This window comes from Camellia sinensis, chromosome 5 (assembly GCF_055761805.1).
Source record: "Camellia sinensis isolate YWXY chromosome 5, ASM5576180v1, whole genome shotgun sequence".
Lineage (NCBI taxonomy): Eukaryota > Viridiplantae > Streptophyta > Magnoliopsida > Ericales > Theaceae > Camellia > Camellia sinensis.
The window spans coordinates 68760097-68774707 of NC_138965.1; the positions used below are offsets into that span (position 1 = coordinate 68760097).

A 14611-nucleotide genomic window follows, 5' to 3' on the forward strand; every position below is an offset into this window, starting at 1 on the left:
GAAAAAATCCCGCCTCTGGATGAGGTGGTTGGGTGTGGGTGGTTTTTTTTTTTTTTTTTTTGTTGTTTTTTTTTGTTTTTTTTTTTTGGGTGTAAAATGGTGATCGGGGTTGATCCCCGGCAGGAAGAAATGGCAAGTGTGTGGAATGTTTGTGGTTTGATTTTGGTGTTGTTGTGTTGTAGAATAATAAAAATAAAATAAAATAAAAAAATATATAAAAGACAATATTTGTGGAAGGGTGATTTGAGAAAGATCGGTGTGAGGTTTTTTTTTTTTTTTTTTTTTTTTTTTTGTTTTAATATAAAAATATATATATATTGTATATATTCTAGTGGGATGAATGATGGGTTGTATGAAAAGATGGGAACAAGCCCATGTGGGTTAGGGAATTGCGATGATAATGTTTTGTGGGTGGTGGAAAAAGTAAAGTGAGAGAGAGAGAGAAAATGTGATTCCCGGATTTGAGAGAGAGAGAGAGAGTGAAAGAGAATGGCGTCGGCAGCGAGAGTAGATCTGGATGGAAACCCTATCAAGCCGATAACGATATGCATGATTGGTGCCGGAGGCTTCATAGGTTCGCATCTCTGCGAGAAACTCATGGCGGAGACGCCGCACAAGGTGTTGGCGGTGGACGTCTATAACGAGCTTGAGCGGTTCGCGTCTCAGAAGATTATTACTAAAGCATGCCAAAACTCTTGGAACACCCTCACTGGGGCCATCGATGCCGGGAATGAAGTCCATCCTAGGACCAATCCAGTTAAAAGGTCTAACAATAGTGAATTCGAGACCGTTCTCCGCACCCTCAGCATAGATCAGCCTCTCAATCAATTGCTTAGCGCAAGCATAGGACCACCTCTGCTTCTCAATAGGGCCAAAAATGCAGGGGGAATCATCTTCTTTAAGAACAAAATAAGCAGGATCCAGCCGTAGAGGGTGATCTTTAGGAAGAAAGCATCCAATTGTTTTCCCATAGACTTCACAGGTAGAGAAGTGAATGATACGCTTGTTGTTTTCCGAACAGTACTTAACCACAGGGAGAGCATCAATGAAATTGCTGTAAATTGTATCAAGAGGACGTGTGTTGTAATCTGCCGGAGTACAGATCGCCGCTAGATTTATAGTCAGATCTGCCATCTTGATGAGGCCTTCGAGCCTGGAATCGTTCTTGATGTTGATGCAGTGGAACTGGATACGATCAGACCAGGGGAGGGTGGCCGACGGTGGTTCACAACAGTCGACGACGGTGCAGTAACGGTGGTGGCTCGGTGCACAGAGAGAGAGAGAGAACTTCGGAGATGAGGCTACCGGTGGTGTTGGTCGCCGGTGACAACGACGGCACCTGGAGTGGCAGCCATGGGCAAGCTGGGTTTTGCCCCTGTGGAGAGAGAGAAGGTGATAGATAGAGAGGTCATGCATGTGTCTCACCAAAACACACTGTCTCTCCCACCCCCAGTTTTACCTTCACCATTTTCGTGTATCAAGAAGCATCTGCTTCATCTCCAAAACAAAGTTGAGAGATATGTGTGAGAGGTCTCCGTGAGAGAGAGTGGTAGAGAGAGAGAGTTCAGCCCCTCCTCTATTAGCTTCTGGACTGAAAACAACCCATGCTTGGATTGTTACATTGACAAGGCACCGAAAATAGAGAGTCTGTAGAGCTATCTTTGAGTGAAACGGAGAAGAAGATGATGGTGAGATGGTTGATCCTGGCAGTGGTCATTGCGAGCAGTGCAACACGACAGGTGTCCGGCGAGGTGGTGAAATTGTTGTATGCGTTTGCAGAGACTTTTAGCGGACTAGGTTGAGGTCCGGCGGGCGGCCAAGGCGAGGTTGCCGCCCGCCGGTGAAGCGAAAAATACTAAGTGCTTAACCTTGCTCTGATACCATGTTAAAATAAATTGATGTATATTATTGATTGATTGATAGATGTTGTTACAAGATTGTTGTCTATATTTTGTATATTACAAGCTATTATATAGGAGAGGATTTGGGAGTAGGTGAGGTAGGTGAGTGGTGGTAGTGGATGGTAGTGGAGGTGGTGGGTGGTAGTGGAGATGGTAGGTGGAGTTGGTGGTGGGATAATTTACACAATTTACAATTTACATTAACAATTTGAACACGTTAAGTCATAACCACAACTATTTCAGGATTGTGATAACTTTTTCTTTTGGGTAAAATTTTTAGAATTATGCTTTTAAACAATAAAAAATTTGTGTTTCAAGTGTTAATTAAATTGAAAAATAAAAGCATACAGTAATTTTTTTTTGGTACAAAATAAATTTACATAAAAAATATTTTTTGATGAAAAAAATTTCATGTCAAAACAAGCAAAACTTAAGAGTCATGGTAAAAAAAAAAAAATAAAAAAAAAAAAATAAAAAAAAAAAAAGAAAAAAAAAAAAAGGGTGAAAAAAACATGATTGATGTACATTTTGACGGTCATTTTCTCCGATCCAGCTTTATCACACATCTCTTGTCTCGCCCAACGCAGATTATATTTATTAAATATATTTAGCCTGTGTTTGGCAAGTAGGTTTCCAGATTTTTTTGGTTATTTTAGTCACAAAAAATAAAATAGGCTATTTTAATCATAACAAACAAAACATCACATCCAACCCATAATCATTACATTCTTCTCTCACAAAAAAACTCAAAAAAGCCAAAAAGCCCTTCCCAAACCAAGCTTTTAAGCCCAGGCTAAAATAGCCAAAAAAGTCAAAAAGCCAAAAAGTCAACCCACTTCCCAAACGGAGGCTTATATATATTAAATATATAATTTAATTTTTTTCATTATAATAAAATTTAAATACTAAAATATTATACTTAGGTCTCGTTTGGGAATAGAGTTTTTTTAGTAAATTTTTAGTTTTTTTTGTTAAAATATAATGTAAAAAAAAAAAGTAATATGTTTGAGATGACTTTTTAGTTTTTTACAAAAAAAATGTGTAAAAAGTAAAAAAAAATGAAATCTTTGATTTTTTAGTATAAGTTGTTAGCTTTTTTATTTTTTTAATGACTTTTTTATTTTTAGGCTAAAAAGTGATGTCGCCAAACGAAACCTTAATATTAATTTTTACTTATTTATTTTTCATCTTATATTTTATAATTATCATTAAATATAAACCATTTTCTGTAATTTGCTATATTATTTATATTTTTTATTAATATTTTTATTCTTTAACATAAGAACTTAACCCATTTCTCAACCTATCTCCACCAAGTCCGATTTATCTCGCTTCTAATATGATGCGTGACGGGTATGGATTACTATAAACTCTAATCTTTATTCTTCTCAAATTATTGGGGGAACTGTGACCATCTTTAATTATTTGAGAAATTTTACTACACATCTCTTGAAAAGAGTGTATTATATGCAATTTTATTTATGTCATTTTTTTTAGTTATAATAAAAAAATTTCTTTAGTTATGATAACATTTTAATTATAACTCATGAAATTTTTAATTATGTCTCAGATAGTATTTGATTATAATTTTTTTTTTTTTAAAAATAATGACTCAAAAAGTATAAATTTATACTATTTTTTTAATTATAAAATACATATGCCACACCATCTTTTTCTTAATGACATTTTTTTATCAAACACTATTAAAAAAAAGTCACTAGTTGTTAATTTTCAGATATAGTTTGAAAATTTTGTCACAAAAATGTCATTATTATAAATTTTAGTTACAGTTTAAAAAAATGTCCGTAATTTATAATTTTCAGCGATAGTTTAAAAAACTGATCATAGAAAAAGTCATTAATTTTAAATTTTAGTGACAATTTATAAAAATTATGACAAAAAAAGACACTAATTGTTAATTTTTAGCAACATATATAAAAAAAATTATTTTATTAAAATTTATTTTTAATAGAATTTAATAAAAATTAAGTCAAACTATTAAGATGTATTGATAATTTATCCTAATATTTATTCTTCTCAAATATTAAGACATGTGGTAAAAATAAAAAAAATAAAAATATATTATTGGGCACGTGACGAATTCTATTATTATTAGTAGTAATTAAGAAAACGACAGTTTAGCTGCGGAGGGAGAAGCCTACCAAGCTGATTCTTCAGCTCAGCCCGCCAATGCAGACCGTCTCCTATCCACCTCCCGAATCCTTCCAGCTATTCAAAGTTTTCTTCAATTTTACAGTTTATATATGTATTTGGCAAATGCTAAAGTTTGTTTAATATTTAAGTTATATATATATAATATTAAAAAATGTATTAATGAAAATAAAATGGTTTAATTTTTCTCAAATATAAATTTGAATTTGAGATAATTTGAATGGTAAGCTCACTACGGTCAGTATATCATCTAACAAAAAAATTAGATTAATCTAATAATTATAATATTTTCATTTTATAGTATTTATTTTTATAAAAATAGACGACAAATATATTGAGACAAACATAATAAAATAAAAATATTATGATAATTAAATCAATTTAATTTTTTCATAAACGATTTATACCAAATATTTTATAAAATAAATGATTCAAATTATTAAAATAAAACTCATGGCGCACTCACAGGCTCTTCAAACTTGTCTCAATAATAGACAACTATTCAACACACTTGGTTGTTCTAATGAAGCCTGTCTTAAGGAGCCTAAAAATCTCCTCTTTCACTTTTTGAACCACTTCAGGGCTCATCCATCTTAATTTCTGCTTGTGGCTTGAAATTAGGCTTCATAAGGAGCCTATGTTCTACTAATGATCTGTCTAATCCAAGCAGTTCATTATAAAACCAGGCAAAACAATCCTTATATCGCTTTAAGACTACCAACAACTAATTCCTGTCAATGGGATTTAACCAAGCACTGATGTAGGTGGATTGCTGTGTAGAACCTTCCTCTAAGTTGACTTCTTCCAAAAGGTCTTGTACCTGAGCACTTACTGATGCTTGTCCTTTGACTTCCTCTGTGTTCAAAGCAACTTTTTAATTTTGTTCTGCTCCTACCTTCTCTAGCTCAACATCTTTGCTTTCTTCCTCATAGACAAAACCTGTCCATAAAGTTTCTTCTTCATGTATTTCCTGGACTTTTGTATCGATATCTAATGCACAATACTTATCAAAGGCCAAAGGCTTGGCCTTTTGTTGCCCCAGATTATAGCCAATCACCATGGCTTCCTTATCTTGTACCTGTATCTTCTGAACTATTGACTTTACGTCTAATGCTGAAAACTTGATTAAAGCCAAGGCTCTAGCTTCTTGGTTCTTATCTTCTTGCCTACAACCAGGCATCATTGTCATCTTTGGTGACGAACTCTTCATCAGCACTCTCCTACACTAAGTGTTTCAGGTGTGCCACTTTCTCATCAGTCGTCACTTCGGTTGTTGCATCAGGCTTCCTCAGCACACTGAGCGGTACAACTCCTTCAATGTATAGCTTCGCCTCAGCAAAATCAGCACAAGCAATAAAAGGCTGCAAATTTGCATTGATTTCCTATATTTCCCCATTGCACAGAGCTATCATCATCTTCTGATATAGAGAGGAAGACACACATTTGTTAGTGTGGATCTAGTCCCTACTAAGAAAAACATTATACTTGGCGTTACTATCTATAACAAAGAATGCTGTCATGCAATCTCTGGTTCCCACACTTAGGTTGATGGGCAAAATGCCCTGAGCTATTTGCTTATCCCCAGCAAAACCAGCAATGGTTGTATTGGTTGGAATCAATCTAGGGTTTTTTTTCCCCAACTTCTTTAAAGAAGACCTTGGAAGCAGGTTTACTCTTGCACCATTGTCCACTAACACCTTGTTCATTTGTATCCCATCGAAGTAGGCCTTGATGTACAAGGGCTTAACATGCTGAGTCATAGATATTGTGGGGTACTCGAAGGAATATGAGAGGTTAATACTCACCTCCTCACTTTCTTCATCAGTTTCCATTGGCGTGGCCACTTTTGACTCATCTTGAACCATACTGGCTTGTGAATCTTCACTAGAAACTAGAATGGGGTTATCTTCCTGACCTTCTTAGTTTCCCTCTTCGGCTTAGAATTCCTGTGGCAGCACATATACCATATTGACTGGTGCTGGGGGGGAATGAGCCAAACTAAACTAATGGTTGTACTTGTTTCCCTTCCAGGTTAGCTTGTTCTGCTGTTTCAGAAACATCTTCCATGCTGCATTCTGGTACCTCTATGCTGGTAGGTTCCTTCGAAGCAGCCTGTTGGTGATCTATCTTTGTTGGCTTGTCAACCAGAAAGGTCTATTCAGCCATGAAAGCCTCAAACATTTCATCTTCAGCCACTGATCTATCTTGGCCTAACTCAGTCCCTTCATTTGTCTCTCCATCATTTTCCATTAAGGCCTTCTCGAGGCCTGCTAAACTAGATTTTTCTTTGGCTCTCAGTTCAGCATGAACTTTAGCCAAAATGCTGACACTCCTCTTGATCTTAGAAACAATCGTTGAACCTGTTCTCTCATCTGCCTGGTCTTTTTCTTGTGCCATGGAAGTGCTCTCTCTACTTTCTTTCAGATCCCTCTGATACTGGATGTATCTTCGTTGAATCTTCCTCCTTTAAGACTTGGAAATCATAGGAACCACTTTTGGCTCCCTTGTTTTTGGGTTCTTTAATAACACCCAATTGTTTGGAGCCACCAAAGGAGGTTTGATCATTCTTTCCTAGTCTCCAAAAACCTTTCTTTGGGTAGGCATTTCCTTAGGTTTGTTCTGCATGACAAACCAATCTGGAACTCCTGGGACCTATGGGCCTACTGGTCTGGTTGCTAAATCTGCTGTCTCACTCTTTGAAGCAGTCCTTGAGGGCCAATCATCAGTCCTAGTCCCATGCCTTACACTAATCTCATGCTTCCTATCAAGCTGGTTGTCTACCTTGTAATGATTGAGTGGCCTAGTTTCATACAAAGGCCTCTTACATCTTGATTGCATCTTGGTATCTGGTAGACCAGCAAAAGATGAATGTTGTCTAGGACCAGTTGGACATGGCATTTTGTTGTAGGTGCTGGATGGTTTTCGATCCTTCTGTACATCTTTATAATATTGATTCCCATCAACTAGGAGCCCCTTTAGTCATTTGTAACTCATCTTGTATCTAGGACACATCCCTTGCACTGCACTGCAGCTGTCTTGAGGGAGTCATCATTTAATATCTCCTTAGTAGAGTCTCTAGTGTTTTTCTTGAAGGCAGCCTAGCTAGCCACATGCATTTGCTTAGTAACTTCCTCCAATTTCCTTCGAGGATAGGTTTTAGAAATTTGGCATGCCAACATTGGCTGCAGCCTTTCCAATCTTTGGAAATGGGTTGGTGTCAACTCCCATAGCTTTCTCAGTCTTAGCTGGAAACTTTAGACTTCCCTTCCGAATATGTTCTTGGATCCTATCTCGGAAAACAATACAATTTTTAGTGGAATGAGACCAAAAATTGTACCATTTACAATACAGTTTTCCTTTAAGTTCTTCAAGGGTAGGGATTTTAACACCCTTTGGTAACTTTAGAAAATTTGCTGCAAGCAAATGATCAAAAATGTCATATGTTTTTGTTAAATCAAAAGAGTACTTCCTGTGAAGGTTTTTCTTTTTAAATTGCTGGTCTTTTGTATTGTCTTTCTGAATTAATGCTTCATAGGTCATAGGTTCTTTTCCTACGATCTCTGTTGCATCAATTTCATAGTTAGGGTCTCTATAGTAGGTCTTATATGATGCATTACTTCGATCTTATTACTCAAGTAAAGTTTCATATATGGACACTTTATAGGTTAATTCCACTAAGTCTCGAAACTTAGTTGAATCAAACTTCTTTCAAAGCCTAAACTCCAACTCATTTGGAGCCAATCTAAAAAATTCAGGCTTGGGTAGTATGACCCTACATTTGTTTCGCGCCCTTTTAAATCTAGGAATAAACTGAGCAGCCTTCTCATCAGGCCTTTGGTTCAATCTTGCCAAGTCTGCCATAGAAACCTCATGTTCTGTTTGGAAAAATTGGGCATAAAAAACCTCATCCATTTGCTACCAAGTTTGGATAGAGCCAAGTGTAAGGTTTATATACCATACGAAGACAGCTCTAGTTAAAGAGTTTGGAAAAAGTCTCAATTTCATAAAAATCATTATTGGCAAACTCACCACACTGGCCTATAAACCTAACAATGTGTTCCACTGTTGATTGGTTTCCATTCCCATAAAAGAGGGCAAAGTCTGGTATTCTAAACCCCCTAGAATACTTATGTAACCTATCCACCCATTCTGGGTAAGGTTTTCTGTACATTGGTGTTTGGACTCCTCGAGCCATAGGTCCACACATTTCTCTAACTATATTAGCAATTTGGTCCCTTAGAACCATATTTTGTGCTGGTTGAACCACTACTGGAGGAACAAACACAGGATTTGAAGGAACTCCATGTACTTGAGGGCCTCTTGGTCCATATATGGATACATTCAAGGTTGACTGTCCTTGTTGCATTGGTTCTTGTTGGAGGTATGGCTGACCCCTTGGAATCTGTCCTGGGAAAGGCCCTACGAAAGGTGCTACAAGAGGAGGAACAGGTGTTATTTCTCTTCCAACCGCAGGAAATCCCTCCAACCCCCCCGAGTGTAAATTCAAACACAGGATTAGTGAAACCCAGTGTGCCAGGTATGGCTTCGAACATAGGATTTGGAAACATCCTCATACTATTCCCTTATGTTGGCCTAGATCCACCAATTTATATGGTTTCGCTGGTGGACAATGGTACATTTTGGTTTGCTAGTGGTCTTAAAGGAGCTTCGTACCATAACTAAGGCACATGTGACATTCTCTCATGGTTTTGATTACTAGATTGACCATTAGTTTGTCCATTATTCGGCATAGACTGTTTGTCTCGAGCCAATCTATGCGGAAGAGAATTCTCTTCTGCCTATCTTGCAACAGTTGGTTGATGAGAGTTCATTCGATCCAAAAAGGATGTTGCCCATCTTTCCATTGTATACATTAGTTGCTGTCCCATAGCATCTACTAAACATCCCCATGGATTTATTGGTTGGGTATAAGGGATAGTTGAAGGTCCAGTTTCATGGCCTTGTCTAGTATGTTGGACATGTGTTGTATATTCCGAAGTGCTGGTCTGTTCGACCATTTGCGGAGGATCTAATGAGATAGGTGCATCCATTACATTATCCTCTAGGTTAGGTATTTCTACCTCTCCTTCCACATCAGGCATTCATTTTCTCCTCTTACTCTACATCTAACCATTTTTAATAGTCCCATTGGGCGTGCCAAAAAATATATGTTGGCTTTTTTGGCTTTCAAAGGTTAATAGTTTCAATTTAAGCTTGCCAGCAAGGATCAATCAATCCTTGCAGAATTTTAATTGCCAACCAATTATTAGACGATTGTGTTGAAATTCTTTCAGCTTCAATGAAGAAGGCTTTTACTGGTGGCTTGTTTTAGGAGAAATTTATAAGAAATAACAAGCACAGAATAATTTAGAAATTGAATTTCATTGAGTAAATAAGAACTTATAATGAAATGACCCAGCCTTGAAAAGGTTTATAACAACGACTACTTGAGAACTACTCTTAGGAAATGAAGTGCAGTACAGGAATTGAAGTGCTAAAATGTAAAGAACTAGAAATGTAATGACTGGAAAAAAAAAATATGAAGTAAATGACTGGTTTCTGGATCTGAGTCTGGGTCCTAAATTCTGGAGTCTTCTCCTCTATTTATATTTCCCAAAGGTAACTGTCGAAATGAGCTTCAACCGTCGAAACACACTTCCACGATCTCTGGACATGGCTTCGCACAATCAGCTTCCACGACGCCATTTCTTCAGTTAGGCCTCCCTCTTGCATTTGAATTCGAACTTTTTAGTAACTGTTGGGCCATATTACCCCGCGCCTTCTGGCTGCTTCCATGTAATGCAGACCCAACATTAACAATATGAATTGCCACGTGTCCGTTACTAATTGGAGACTTACATTAATTCCCCAAAACACCCTTCACGAGCCACATGTTAAGCTGCGACTGACCTGTACAAAATATATAGCCAACAATTATGCTTTTAGATAATAAAAAATTCGTGTTTCAAGTGTCAATTAAATTGAAAAATAAAAGCATACAGTAAATTTTTTTTGTACAAAATAAATTTACATAAAAAAACACTTTTGATGAAAAAAATTTCATGTCAAAACAAGCGGAACTTAAGAGTCATAGTAAAAAAATAAAAAAAAGAAGAAAAATAAAAAAATGGTAAAAAAACATGATTGATGTACATTTGATGGTCATTTTCTCCAAGCCCGCTTTGTCACACATCTCTTGTCCCGCCCGTGCAAGTTTTTCCTGCCCTAATGAGAAAGTGGAGAGAAAGCGAATTTTGCTTTTCCTATCTCGTTCTAGCCAACCAATGCCGATTATATTTATTAAATATATTTATATGTATATAATATATAATTTAATCTTTTTCATTATAATAAAATTTAAACACTAAAATATTATACTTAATTGTACGAGGGCGAAATATCCTCTGCTTTCCGTATTCCTTGGAGTTCAAGCTTCGCGTGACGGCGTCTAACCTGACAACACAGAGAACGGTGAGCTGCCCGGCGGTGGTATGCCGGATAGACCCTCCGACGATCAAGTCAAATTACTAGAGGAAGAAGGAGGCCATTCGAGAGAGACAGAGTATTTCAGATAGCGCAAGTTTCTTACCACCAACGTTCGTCCTCCCTTCCTTTTTCTAGGCTGGCCATGCAGCCTCAGGATTGTGCGCGCACTACCTCTGCTGTCCTTCCCTGGACAGTTGGCTGCGCTCGCCTCCCATCACCTTACACGTGTAAAGGCCAAATCCTCCATCCAGTACATGCAAGACTGCCAAACGGTACTGACACGTGCCTGGAGCAGATATCCCCTCCCTCACGCCATTGGCCCAAGTGACACACCCGACCGGCATACCAAGACCGGCCTATTCCTTGGGAGCAAATCACAACCACAAAGAACACGACCGGGCTGCCAAGCTATCGGGCGCACGCCGACCTCTTCCCGGCCTAGACTCTTTCCGCTGTCATCTGCTCGGTCGCGCCGTGCTAAGGCGCGCCTACCGCCGAACGACTAACAGCCACAGCTCGGCCAGGCCTTAGAGCATGCCTAGTCGGCAAACCTAGCTCAACCGTGTAAAACAGGCCGGAGGGCCGTGCCGATTAAGGAGATAGCTCGGCACCGAGAGGCTTGCCACACCTGCGTTACCGTAGCTCGGCCGTACTGTCCGGTGCAAATCTCCCCTCTCATTAATTTTAATTTTTACTTATTTATTTTTCATTTTATATTTTATAATTATCATTAAACATAAACCATTATCTGTAATTTACTATATTATTTATAGTTTTTATTAATATTTTTATTTTTTAACATAAGAAATTAACCCATTTCTCAACCTATCTCCACCGCGCCTTATTTATCCTGCTTCTAATATGATGCATGACCAAGGCTGGCCCTGAGGCGAGGCGATTAAGGCGAGGCCTCGGACTCCCAATTTTGAATAAAATTTAGGGTTCTCAATTAGGGAAGTGTAACATGTCATGTTATTTCATAATTACTTCAATATTAACTCAATTCATTTATTTTCATGTTATTGTATGATGTTATTTTGATTCATGTCCGATTGATATTTAGTGTGAAAACTTTCACTTTTAGTTAAAAATAAATTAGCAAGTATATGGAGAGATTAAAATTTTTCCCATAAGTTGAATGTTATAAAATTTATTTATACTAAACGAAGTTATTTATTGAATGTTTGATTTTAATTCAATTGCATTTTTGTAATTAAAAAAATTGTACCTTATTACTATATATTTTTTACTAGATTGACTCTAAAATAGGTAACAAAAAAAAATATATCTTAAATGAAAAAAAAGATATTAGTCTTAATTATTATTTTACGTACTTTTTTATTCAGTTTGACGAAGTTAAATAAAAGATTAAAAAAATGTGACGACTTCTCTTAGTGAACATTAAAATATATAACTAATAATTCATATTATTGAGTCATGTCATACTTGGATTCATGTTGAAAAATAGTCAATCCTAACTTGCTAATTTTATATATTGCTTGAGTTGTGTCGAAAATTCTCATTCTTACCTCCAATTAATTTTAGTTATTATCGCATTGGTAAGCTAAAAAATAAAGATTCGATTCAACTAATTGAAGTTTGACTATTTTATATATATCCGTATATATTTGTTATCTAAATTTTGTGAAATTGTAATGCAATAGAAATAAAATTTTATCCTTTTTGTTTTATCTAAACATTTTTTGTTTTTTGGTATTGACATATGAAGGGCCCAATTTACAAAAAAAAAAATCACTTTAAGCCTCTAATAATTTAGGGCCAACCCTGTGCATGACGGGTATGGATTACTATAAGATTAATGCTTGGGAGTACTAAAAATGGAGCACTAATGAGGTAACTCTCCCTTTGATGTGATGGTTGTCTCTTGTGTTTTTATTTTTTCTTTTATTTTTTACATTTTTCAACTCATTAGAGCTATTAGTGATTGAATTTTTTAGTAGTCTCTATCATTGCTGTTACTATAAACTCTAATCTTTATTCTTCTCAAATTATTGGGGAACTGTGACCATCTTTAATTATTGGATAAATTACAAATACACACCTTGAGGTATTGAAAATTGCATTTTACCTCTTGAGATTTTTAATTTCATAACAAATTGTCCATTTTATTAATAAATCATTAAGTCAATTAACAATTTTTAATAATGTTAAAAATATGTTTCAATTAATAATTTAGGTAATTTTATTATTGTATAGGAGAGCAATTATGAATTTATTTTTTCAGTTAATTCAGTTAAATAAAAAATTCTAATAAGGGGGTATTTGTAATTTTTCAAACCACATAGGCCAATCTGTATTTTAAGTAAACCTCAGGGTGTATATTTGTAATTTACCCTTAATTTTATTTGAGAAATTTTACTATACACCCCTTGAAAATTGTATATCATATGCACTTCTAATTATGTCATTTTTTTTAGTTATAATAATGTTTTTTTTCTTTAATTATGATAATATTTTAGTTATGACCCATGTAATCTTTAATTATGTCTCATATGGTGTTTGATTATAATTTTTTTTTAAAAATTATGACTCAAAAAGTATAAAGTTATACTATTTTTTTTTTTAATTATAAAATACATATGCTATACAATCTTTTTCTTAATGACATTTTTTATCAAATACTATTAAAAAACGTCACTAATTGTTAATTTCAAATATAGTTTAAAAATTTTGTCACAAAAATGCCATTAATTATAAATTTTAGCGATAGTTTAAAAAAAATCATGAAAAATATCACTTATTTATAACTTTCAGCAGTAGTTTAAAAAATTGATCATAGAAAAAGTCAACAATTTTAAGTTTTAATGATAATTTATAAAAATTATGACCAAAAAAAGATATTAATTGTCAAATTTTAACAATATATATAAAACATAATTTTATTAGGATTTATTTTTAATAAAATCTAATGAAAATTAAATCATACAATCAAAATGTATTGATAGTTTATCCTTATTCTTCTCAAATATTAAGACATATTGCTATCCTTTCTGTGCTCAAAAAAAATAAAAATAAATAAATAAATAAAAATAAATAAAAAATTTATTGGGCACGTGACGAATACTATGTTTATTAGGAGCAATTAAGAAAACGACAGTTTAGCTGCGGAGGGAGAAGCCCACCAGCTGCTTCGTCAGCTCAGCCCGCCAATGCAGACCGTCTCCTATCCACCTTCCGATTCCTTCCTACTATTCAAAATTTTCTTCAATTTTACAGTTTATATATGTATTTGGCAAATGCTAAAGTTTGTTTAATATTTAGAATTCAAGTTAAATATATATATATATATATAATATTAAAAAATGTATTAATTAAAATAAAATGGTTTAATTTCTCTTAAATTTAAATTTGAATTTGAGGAGAACATAAAGCTCACCATAATCTTTTGTAGGACTGTCAGTATATCATCTATGAAAAAAAATAAATTAATCTAATAATTATAATATTTTTATTTTATAATATTTATTTTTACAAAAACAAACGATAAGTATATTGAGACAAACATAATCAAATAAAGATGTTATGATAATTAAATCAATTTAATTTTGTTTGATGAATAATTTACGCTGAACCTTCTACAAAATAAATAATTCAAATTATTGAAAACTCATAGCGTAGACTAAAACAAACACGAAGCACGATACAACATAACTCACAACTGACCCAAAAATAAAAAAAAGACTCAAGTGACTGAACATTCATATTGCGTTCACTTTAAAACTCAATTTCACAAAACCCGAGTTTAAATTCATTTTTTTGCTCAAGTTGCTCACAGATCACAGGCTGTTCAAACTTGTCTCAAGTTTATAATTAAAAATGTTTCGTGTTGTCCACATTTTTTTTTTCCTTTTTCTCATGCTGAAGCACTTGTTAGCTACCAATTTTTCATACCTAACCTAACTTACCTGTATATCTATATATTAATATATATATATATATATTCATATGGGCATGTTACATTCCAACTTTACACGTCACTCTGACAAACCACACTGCCCCATTAAAATTGCCTCGTCAAAAAATTTGATTTT

General features: G+C 34.7%; 1 pseudogene; it reads right to left on the bottom strand.

The window, feature by feature from the left end:
• Positions 1 to 381: 381 nt before the first annotated feature.
• On the bottom strand, positions 382 to 1431 carry LOC145791469 (UDP-D-apiose/UDP-D-xylose synthase 2 pseudogene; annotated as a pseudogene).
• Positions 1432 to 14611: the final 13180 nt, after the last annotated feature.